Genomic DNA, 12045 nt, shown 5'->3' with positions numbered 1-12045 from the left:
TGCCCCAAAAGCATCACAAATTTGTCTATATCATAGTACTCGTCTTACACCGCTATGATAATAAAATGGCGATTTTTACATTCCTTCCATTGGTGCACCATCCAGTGTCTGTATATGGTCTTCAGTTATGCTTCTCCCCCCTGCCCCCATTCTTCACGGTTGCTTCAAAGCCTATTGCCCTTTTCTTTGTGTGAGACCTAAGGACCATAACCCTGTGAGGTCGTTGCACTTAGCAAGGGATGGTTTGACCATCTTTTTTGCTCTACATAGAATTTTGGATAATTTCATCAAAATGGGTGAACAACTATTTAGGGAAAAAAAGAAAAAGGAAAAAAAAGAGGGACAAGTTATCAATCAAGCCCTGTCTTTTACTTGTGGTAGAATATCTTTATTTCATTTTCGGTAAGCTTTCTATTCTCAGGAAACAAAAATATCTACAGAAAATCATAATGAAAATTAAAAGGTTCTACAACACTCATATTGATTCTGTGTAGTTTTTATTCTTTTTTTCACCCACTGAATGATGAAATACATATCTGTGTGTAATGGCAGCACCATGTAATAGAACTTACCGTCTTTGACTTGCTGCAGAGCAGAGGTTCTCAAGAAATGAGGGCATAAATAATAAGAATATCCACAAATTCCACTTCATGTGTATAATATGACACTTGCCATGTGTGGCTGTGCACCCTTGCAAGTTAAAACTGATGTGTAGTAACTGTCTTTTAACTCTCCCAAGGTCATTTTTACTTTTTTTTCTGGGGAGAAGTCCTGATTCTGTGAACATATTTTGGGAATATGAGCAACCCTTTCAAGATCAAAGTAACTAGGCAAGAAAAACAGATCTGCTCCGTCAAATCTAATGCAAAAGTATATCCTTAATCTTTCATTTTAAATTTTTTCCAATTTTCATACATCCATATTATAATGTTTGTATGAATTCCTGTGCATAAAAGTGGGAACCCTGATCCAACATACAAGATTTATCACTATAAACAGTTTAAGCAACTCTGCTGTCAGAGTTCTTTTGTCTGATTGTACAAATATGTTGCTATATGCAACCACAAATATTTGAACTTTCAGAGTAAATATTTTCATATTAATGAACATTTTCAGAAGATAAAAGTAGCAACTCAACAAAAAAGTAATGAACTCCAGAAAAGCAGGTATCACAAAAATAATGACTCAAAATGACAAAGGTTGATGAATGAAGTAGTATTAGCAACAGAATATCTATATTTTGCCTCTGAGATCACTGGATTTCAGACACCCATGAAATCAGCAAAGCCTTGGTGTCTGGCTGCATGAACTACCACTAAAGCTATTTACATCAGCTTTTTCTCACCTGTGCAGTGCAGTGCTTCACTTGGAAAAGCTGGGTTTGAAAAAAGCTGGCTGAAAGGCAAGAATAAGAACACACAATTCAAGAAATACCCCTATAGTTGGAAACAGAAGTATGTTAATATTCCCTTTGTCTAGCATCAGATGTGGTTTCACAGCTTCAATTCTGGATTGCATTTGCCTCTGGAAAAAATGGATGATTTCATTATTCCTAGATTTATATAGCTCCTATCTCTTCAAGGCAGTGCTGGCAGTGATGTGGCAAGCCTGCATTTGAAACTCTTGTCATCGACTATCAATTACTCTATAATTTATTAGACGGTTTTCTGTGGATACTGATCCAAAACCTAGAAAAGGCTATGGAAAAAATCCCATTCAATTTAATAAGCTTCTTTTGATTGGGCTCTAGCATATGATATTCTGTAATAAGAAATGGGCAAAAACTCCACGCTTACTGAAAAGGAAGCTGGAGTCTTCAAGTCTGCCTACGCCCCTTGGCTAGAGAGGGCTTTATCGCTGGGTTAGGTACGGTGAAATCACCTTCTGAGAGGGAAAGGGAATACAACCTAATGAAAAGGAGACACCAATCTGCATTTATATACACTGTCATTGTGAGTGTGAAATGCCCGTATTTCTGCTGAAAAGAAAAAAAATTGCATGTTGTTTTTGAGCAAAAGTGGACTAGATTATGCAAACTGGAGAAGATCTGAAACAGGAATTGTATGGAAACTTAGGTTTCACTGTGGGAAGCGAGATACCTCTATGAATGAGTGAAACAGAATAGTAGATCATTATGCAGTTGGATAGGTGGTTTGCGTGGTAAATTGTCCATGCTAATTGGGGAAATTTTACAAAGGTGAGGAGAATAAAACAGAGGAGAGAGAGAGATTTCACAGTTACAAAAAACCAAAAGCTTCACTATTGTAAGATGAAGACTCTTTTTTTTTTTCTTTTTTTTTTTTTTTTAGGATTAATAAAATGTTTTCCAAATCAATGGAAAAGAATTTGTAATGATCTCTCCATCCATGGAAGCTGGAAAGTTTTAAAGTTATGCTAGGCCAAATAAGTGATTTCATGAAAACTGAAAGCATGGAAATATATACAATTTTGTCTAAGTGCTACAGATGAATATAAAATATAGAAAATTCATGTCATTATTAAAACAAAATATTTTAGTGAGCCTTACTGTGCTGAAAAAAATTGTCTGAGTTTTTTAAATAGACAGTCTTTTCCAGCAGAAAGTCTTTTCCACCAAAGTCTTGACTGACCAAAATTTTCCTGAGAACAACTAACCCTGGGGAAAAATTTATTGAGAAAAAGAGTCTGACTTCTCTAAGGAAAAGTGATGTTTCACAGTAAAACCTGAACACATCAGATCGAGAGCAAAGATTTGTTACTTCGGAAATACCATTAAGACGCCTCACAGACAGTCTAGACTGGGTTCCTCATGCCCCGTTGGCCTTGGGGTTGGTATTCCCCAGAAGAAGAAGTTTTCGTTCAAGCTGAATCCTTAGAAAACAATTCCTAAAAAGGGAGACTTAAAAGAAACTGAGATGTAGTCATTTAAAAGAATCACGATAAACTCTCTTTACTTGAATATTTAGAAAATAGCAGTATGTACACAAAGATTGTATTTACTAAACAAATTTGCATATTCAGTGAGAAGAATGGCTAATATACTTTAGAAGACATTTTCATTCACAGTCTTAGATTGGCTTAAACTCTACTTTTAGCTTCCAAGTAAAACTTCCATTGATTTTGATGCTTTAGGTGAGGAGGAGCGGCCAGATTCTCTGACCCTCTGAGCTGCATACAAAAGTCTTCATACAGCCAACAGTCACCAGACATGCACCACCTAACCTAAAACAAGGGAAGGCTTCTCTCTGGGAATGGTCCATAGTTTAGCCATGGCTATGGCTTCCCAGCCCCATGGCAAGCTCAGGTTCCCTATTCAGCTACTTGCAGAAATTGTATTTATACTGTAAGGCGGGTGAAGATGAGACTTGAGCATGCACCACAACACCATGAGGCCTCTCTTTCCTTCTTTCCTTCCTTCTTTGCTTCTTTCTTGCTTTGTTTTGTATCACATTTCCACTGAACTCATAACTGAGGAAAACATGGGCTGGCTGTATGGCACTTACACAAATCTCAGGTGCCCACTGTTTTTATGTTTTGACAGGTAACACTGCTGCTTGTTTATTCCACAAGTGTCATAAGGAGATAAGCATCTGCACATTGTAACTGAAAAGTGAAAATTCATTGTTAACATGGTAGTTTTTGAGCATTGTGCAGGCCATATAAAGATTAAAAATCATAAATAGAGATCAAACATTCTCAAAATAAATGTTCTGTAAAAGAAGGGTTTATATGATCATATATAGCAAACACCAACAAAGCTGAAATAGTGGGAGGCATCAAATAGTGACTGTATACTTCTGTAATTTATAACTTTAGTGTTAGACTTGTGCATCAACTTACTTTTTCTTGTATTATACTAATTAAACAGTTGAATCTCACTCTGCCTTAATGGCTGATACCACGCCTACTGAAGACGATGTAAATCTTAATTGACTCTGGTGGATTTTGGATCAAAATTACTTCACAGAATCATTTTTTCTAGCCTTAATCCCCCCTTCTATGCAGGGTAAACAACCTAAAGACCATATTTCGTAGATCTTTCTAAATCCATTGGGAGCATTAATGTTTAGACATAGTCTGTCTAATATATTCTTTATGTTTTAATCCAAATCTGGTAATAACTTATGAACTATGGGTCAGAGCACTCTGGTGTTATAAGAGCTGAGAATCTCTAATGAACTGGAGTCTCCAGTTTTAGTGTTGTATTTCCAATGAGCCAAATTCTCAATTTACTACAAGACTCTATCAAGGGGCAAATTTCTAAAGACAGGCGAAGGCAATTTTCACTGTGTGCAATGGGTTTTTACATGACAGAATTAAAACACTGTTCTGCTCATCACAGTTACACAATATTTGATAAATTCAGAGGTACCTAGGTGAAAAGACAGTTTGAAGAGTGACTAAATTAATACCATTTGATACAGGCAAGTCTTTGCATCTATTCTGAGTATAGCTCTAGTCCCTTTCTCTACTGTTTTGCACAGTAAAACCACAGGTCACCTGAATTGTTGTAACATGTTACAAGTTCTCATAAAATCTACCAGGTATCTTAAGGCAGTTATCTGGCAATTATCCTGTTACTGGTTTGAAAAAAAACCAGAAAACACCAGTCTTTTCAGTCAATCTTATCAGCACCTCTCTTATGCCCTCATCTAGCAGTTTGTAATATTTTTTGTAACAAAGTAAGTGTTTAAATACAGTTTGAGACTTTACTGTTTGAGTGTGATGGTACTCACCTTCATGTTTAGAAAAGTGAGCCAGTGATGGCAACATGCAGTAGTGTCCTGTAACAGTGCTTCCACATCCTGCAATGGATTGTATTTTCAGCATGCAGGTGAGAAGTTTCTACATTAATGAGTAGGGTTTTTATTCTATCAGTAACACCTTGCTTCTCTGGATGACAACAGATCCGCAAAGTTATGTGTCACCATTTGGAGAATATACAGTTAGAAGCACAGAAGAAAATGTGGCTAGTACAGTGTTTAAAGAATGTTAACATTCACCACTACAAGACATTCCCTCCTTTCACAGGGAAATATTTCAGTAACCACATTGCTGTCCAGTTTAAGTCTACCTCATAACAGTAACTTAACTGTTGATTAAAATGAAAATATAATACAATTCTTTCCTCAAGAGAACAAAATCTTGTTTTTACAGAAACTTTTTTGATCAGGAGAAAATCTTTATCACTGTTCTGTGCCACCCTTCACTTGTGCACCCTAAGGGTGGCTTCCCACCCATAGTTTTCCAAACCTTGTCGAGCTTGCCAGCTGTAAACCCAAACCCAAATCCAAATCCAAACAATTTACAGCAAATCTTGGCATAACGTGACCTTTTCCCAGTCACGCTTGATGACAAACACAGTATTATTTACACCCTGATCGTTTCAGTCTGTATTTCTTTAGACACAGCCCATTTTCCTCCATAAGTGATTATTTCACTGCATGAAACCACAGTGATATCAATCATTTGCAAGGTAAGGGATATGGGCAGGCCAGAGCATTCCAAGTCCTCTCTCAGTAAAAAGCGGAGTTGCTTCTTATTTCTCATTCAGGAAGATTAATTGTAAGTCATACAGCACCACAGAAGTGTGGTAATTTGTGCTACAAAGTCATAGAAGCAAAAGCCTAAAAAGAAAAAGTATATCACTATCAATTTATGAAAGGAGAGCTGAAGTTGTCTCATATGATTATGACTTCTGTTTTTGGCAATCATCCTATTAGTGGTTAATAAAAAGCAGCTCTCATTTTTGGCAGTCCCATTTGGTGCTCTGTTTATGCCCTGATATGATAGTTCATAGTGTATATATTAATAAAATATATTTTAAAGGCAGTTGTGAATTTCTTCAGTATTCCACCTTTTAGCAGAGCAGGCATACAGACCTTTAGCAGACATGAACAAAAGCAAGACTTAACTGCTTTAGGGGCTGCACAAATTTCTAAGTTTGTCTTGCACTCTGAAGACCTAAACCATGTCTGGGGCCTCCTTTTTGCATTTAAAACAAATCCCTGCGCTCAAACCCTTCACCCTGAGTTCAGAACACAGCAACCCACAAAGAGAAAAACGGTACAATAATTGCAAATGAGAAACAATTTTTAATGAAAACAGCCAGGTAAATTCCATGTTCTACTTTGTTTATCACTCAATAAGCTGATACTTAAAGGGTGAGCAAGAAACACCCAGTGAAGATACATGACAGACATACACACACACGTATGACTTCATACTTCATCCTCAGATAAACACACTGCACACAGGCTGCAACCATCTGTCAGGACTCAGTATTCACTGGTGGGTTTTAGGTTTTAAGGCAGAGTTTGTAATAGTCAGCAAAAGTGAATAACACATTCAGGGTGTTCTGTTTCTTTATCTGAGGAAGGCAAAAATTTCTTGAAAAGATATAATCTGCCATTGTCAAGGAAAATATGCTGTGAAAGGATATCAGTAAGAAATGTCCCATTGCTTGGCATCTCTTTGCTTTTATGGGTTTGCTTTGGCAGGGGAGGAAGGCACTCAAGGAACTTTAATCCTTTTTAAGAAAAATGTTATTTTTAGAATAAACAAAGCTGGATGCAATCCTTGCCCAGATGAGCTTACAAGGTTAATACCGCTCCATGCATGTTTAATGTTTCATATTTCCAGACTATAAAGCAGTATGGGGGCATGACTAAATGGCATTACCCCATTTTGCTAATAAAGAAATAACCCCATAGTGATTACTGAGCACAAAGCTAATAGAAACTGTTCGGCAACCTACTTTTTTTCATAAGAAAGTGGGAGATGATAAAAAAATGCTGAAATATTAGCAAAGTGAAGGATGAAGGAAAGATGCACAAGCGGATACTGGCTGCATTAGCTCCGAAAGCCACAGCTGGTTGGCTGCATTGGGGCAGCAATCCACCCAGGCCACATGAGAGGGAAGGCTTACATTCCCTCACTGAAGCTTCAGTCTGACTCTTTTGACCTCAGGCCCATAAAAGCAGCTCTGCACAGCACAAGACCGCGCTGTATAGATAACCCAGCTCACAATGGCAAAAGGTTAAGGGTCTCTATGCCTGTTCCCCCGCAGCATCGCCCTGTGCTGCCACAATGATTGCAGATGGAGACCGGCGCATGAGAAAGCCCAGCTTTTTGAACTTGAGTGGTGCCATGAAGATGCCAGGGATACAGTTTCCATATCACGATGAAGAATCTTAGCAATAGTCTGTCTTTCCCAGCTCCATCGTTACTGTGGCAAAGGTGGAGGAAACTTGATATAGAAGCTACTTTGTTTATGAAGTTAATGGCACCTTTTTTTGACACATTGGCATAAGGAAGTAAAGAATTTAAGCTGATTAATCTCATTTTAATTGAAAAGAAGAAAAGAGGACTTAGGTTTACTGACTTAAAGGGAAAGAGTCCATGGACTTTCAGTAGCAAGTCCAACAATGACTAGGGAATACTTAAAATAATATAGGCTCCTATGCTTTTGAAAGAAGAAAGAACACATGCAATGAGCTATTCAGGCCATAATCTTTAGTTTCGTGATACCACTGCTGTAGATTCAAACACTATTCAAATAAATTTAAATTGAAGCAAGCTAATCACTAATCTCTGCTGAAAACAACATTTTGAATGTGATGATATGGATTGCTTTTAAATCTGGAAACATGTAGACATTGTCTTAGTCGCTCTGCAAATGTGCATGAATGACTGCCCAAAGGGGTTAATGTACAAAGACAGGGATCAAAAATGAGAAGCGTCAGATAAAGTGTGAATTTAAAGTATTCTGTGAATGTCCCACAGCTGAACAGCTTTGGCTATCATCTTGCCTTCTTATTTTATTATTTTCCAGCCTGATGAGTTGTTCTGTAAGTGCACTCTAAGAAAAGACACTTTTCAACAGGACATCATTAACTTAAGCTTTCCTGATAGCTTCTGTGTAGTTTCCGCATAATTCTGAGAACCTCTGTTCTGTGACGTGCTGCTGTTTTTCAGTTACACTGAGTTGAGACTGGACTAATGATATTGCTTTGGGTTTTGTTTGCTTGTTTTTCCCTCAGAAGCGTACATTTGTATGAAGATAACATATTCTAATATTTCATCCGAGGAAGTGACTGAATTACTCAGAATGAAGGGATCTAGCATCACTAATGAACAGCTAAAGTCACTTTGGTGTTCGGGTACCTGAATGCCACCCGTGTTATCACGGAGAATTTAGTTTCTAAGCTTATGATCATGAAACCAGCATGAGCAGCCTTAAAGAATGGACACAGATGTATGAATAAGATAAATCAAGGAAATCAGTGGGTTTAGAATCTTAACGCCAAACACTGAAACAAATGCTTCATTTGCCTGCCATTGAGAAAATTAGAGCTATTGCTGACATATTACATTTAAGTAATGTAACTAGGTTTCCTATCCAGCCGTTCGAGAAAGTCAGTGAAAGCATTTCCCATTGTATCTACACCTGCATGTCTTACAAAAAAAGTACAGTTGACCACTATATTCCTTCAAATCTGTCTAAACTACCTCAATAAAGAGAAGCAGCAGCCCCATTGTATATAATAAGGCTATGGAAACAGTTCCACCAATTAACTAGCCCAAATTCAGGTGGCCTGGTAAGACTAAATTTACCAAATCAGATGTGAGGATTTAAACATATATTACCCGTGTTACTTATAAACTGACCTAGACAACTTGCAGGCATAACATCCTTTTTCAAGAAACAGTCATATATCCTATAAAGGATGGACCATTCTGCAGCTGTAAAAAAAACCCCACTATTCTGCCAAGAAAAGAGTAAGAGGATTAAAAAGGTAAAAGAAAGCCCAAGAAAATAACCCTTCTGTGTGCAGCTGCTTGCCTGGGTGTTGTGATCTGCAGCTCCTTCAGAGGATTTGCTCTCAGAGGCAGGCCAAATAACTAGCCAAATACTCACTTTAAGAGGATGTTATTTCCGCTAAAACAAATAAGTATATACATTGGCAACAAACGAGCTTCAATTAAACCCTTAAAATGCATAAGTATTATTCCAGTAGGTTATACTGAGATACAAATATTAATCTGCATTTTCTTCTTGGCACATTTAATAGTAATCTTTAGTGGCCATGGCAGAGTTCAGGGTAAAGATCACTTGCTAGAAGATAGCTATTCCTTCTCCAAACCGACAAGATTACTTCTTTATCCCTACTCCCTCCTCAACTGCAATTAGAGAAGCAGGAACTTCATACCATAGTGGTTGAACTAAACTGCCACTAATCTTTTAATTGAAAGAAATGATGGAGAGATAGCAAATGAGCAAGGAAAACTGGAAAACACAGTTTCCTTATGTCCCTACACAGTACCTATCAATCTACACCTCACCAGTAAATACAGCAGTATTAAGTACGGTGTACCTAATCTTTTCCATTAATACAGAATACTGAACCCTTGAGGAGCGGTTTGAAAGCTTGACCCACGCCCTACTGCCAAAAACTTTCTTCACTTAAAGGGTAAGGGAGGTTGATAAAAGTCTCAGAAAGCCCTTGAGTGCTCCTGAGTGGTAGGCAGAACCTCAGGCAGCCAGAAAGCAATGTCACTTGTCAGTGACATTTCCCATCTTACACCAGCTGAGCATCTGCTTCCCAGTCTGGCAGGCAGTTTCTGGCCAAAGCCCTCCTAGTAGGTCACTGCTTTTGACAAGTGGCAGTCACAGGGTGTTCCCAGGGGCAGCGGGCCTCTGCCAGAGCCCAAGTGAAAGGCGAGAGCCACCGCCACTCCATGTCTCCCCATGAAGTGCCTCTGCAAATATATGTGTGGGATCCAGAGGTCAGGATGCTGCACTGCATGCATTGAATACATGTGGTACTTCCCAGGGGAGGTTTAGTTTATCAGGATTGGCAATGGCAGACCAGCCTCTCCACTATCTGGTTTACAATCATCCTGTTAGTTGAGGAGAGAGAGATGATGGATACGTTGCTTCCTGGAGAGGTGTTGCCCCCACTTGCCTCAGGGGATGGGGCATCTGACCCAAAAGACAGTTATGGACCAGTCCCAGCTTTTGTTTGCCAGGCCTGCTCTTCACCTGGAGGAAAGCGTTCACAACAGCCACAAGCTGTCTGCACACATTGTCAGCTTTATAAAGTTTACATTTATAGATATATAGGGTTGGGGTTCTTTTAGGTAAACATTACTTCCTAGGAGATAGACTTACTCTTTTTCCTAAGGTGATTCTTCATGTTTATATGCATATGTATTTATATTAAACTGCATATATTAAACAAAGTATTATTTGAAGCAGACTACCGCTTGTGTCAGATTTCAGTATTCCCCAGTTTTCATGGCATAATTAAAAATGTTTAATTAATTTAACACTGGAAAGTGGTAGGGGGCTATTTTGTTGTTTGGTTCAACTTTCACTTTTAAAACTTAAGCCACTTTTTTGTCCTTCATAAACATTATGTTTTGAAGTTAGCTGGCTGTATTTCTGATCTTTTAAAATTACTTGCATGTTTGTTCTTATTCCCTTTTACATTCACTAATCCTTTAGATTTAATTAAAAGGTTTATTTATTCAGCCTCAAAGTAGCCAAAGACAATAATTGTTTCTATGTTGTTTGCTTTTAGGGAAACATGACTTGTGCCACCACCACAAAAGGTTTAATTTTATGAAAGAAAACACTGAAAATACAAACATTAAACATTTTAAATAACTACTGAAGCAAATGCATGCATACATATACACTCATAAATCATAAGGCCAGAAGAGACCACTGCAGTAACTGAAACTGATATCCTGTACAGCACAGGTCATAGGACATTCCCAAATTAATTCTTCTTGGAATAAGTGCATGTCTTTTATAAAAACATTATACTTTGATAGAAAACCCTAGTCATGAAAAATTCACCACAACCCGTGTCAGAATGGTCCAGTAATTAATTGCCTTCATTGTGAAAACCCATGACTCATTTCTAGATAATTTTTTTTCTATGGTTGACCTCAATATAAAATGTAGAATAAAAGTCTTCAGTCACAGATGTCTAAAATAGCACAAGGTGATTCCTTCTCTGGAAACAATGGGTTCTTCCTGAAAAATCTGATCTAATTTAACAGTATGCTACTGAAATGAGTAAAACCTTATGAATTCAGAGAGAGAACATTTTCTTTTCTGGTCTGGAAATGTTATTTTCCATGTGGTCAACAGTTTTACCACAGAATTGTGCTTAAGACAACGCACTTGCTGTCTGACAGACGTGGATGCAACCTCAGACATTCCTGCAAGGCGTACTTACACGCACGCACAGTGGCTGCAGGTAGTGCTACTCCCCTGATTTGTGTAGTCCTCTGGATGTCCCTCACACTTTGGCAGGAGCCATGACCAAGTCCAGCAAATGGCCTCCTGATAATCGCCTTAACACTCCCTTCTTTTGCAATATTTTCCCATGTATGTACATAAGCATGGTGCCTGCAGGCCCGGAAGAGGATGAGGGCTCATGTTACTAGATGCCAGACCAACACATAGCAAGAAGCGGGCTCCCACATTCCCCACAAATGAGAAGATGTGGGATGAGTCAGAAGACAGCGGCAGCAAAGCCGCATTTCCTCCATCCCGCGGCTGAGGAGAGGGCAGCATGGCTCTGGGCTCCCACAGAGCCACATCGCTGCAATGCCAGCAACAAAAAATACATGCGGCAATGCACTGCCCAGAAGAGCTGCTCCTGCAGCTGCCCTGCCGTCACCCTGCCCGGGTCCCTCCTGCTGGGGCGAGCAGGCCGGGCAATGGAGCGAGGACGGGTACTCCCAGAGGCAGCCTGTGCTGCTCCCCAGGTCCCAGCGACTGATGCGACTCGTCATTCAAACTGATTTTCTCATCAGCACAGAGTTAAAGCTGAGCCCCGCCACCAGTCAAGCTCTCTCAAACTGCAGTTTTTAGCTCGAGAGTCCACAGGTCTCCTTTGTATCGGTGTCTTTTATTAAAAGTGAATAAATTAGGACAGAATGGTAAGTGTGTACTGCATCATTTCACAGGCGAGAAGCCTATTCAAATTTCCCAATAAATGTAATTCTGATACACCTGGACCTTCATTTATTTTACTTGGGTGGAAG

Source organism: Haliaeetus albicilla, chromosome 6 (assembly GCF_947461875.1).
Source record: "Haliaeetus albicilla chromosome 6, bHalAlb1.1, whole genome shotgun sequence".
In the NCBI taxonomy this organism is placed as follows: Eukaryota; Metazoa; Chordata; class Aves; order Accipitriformes; family Accipitridae; genus Haliaeetus; species Haliaeetus albicilla.
The sequence above is the reverse complement of the archived record's forward strand: the minus strand, read 5'-3'. Positions refer to the sequence as shown.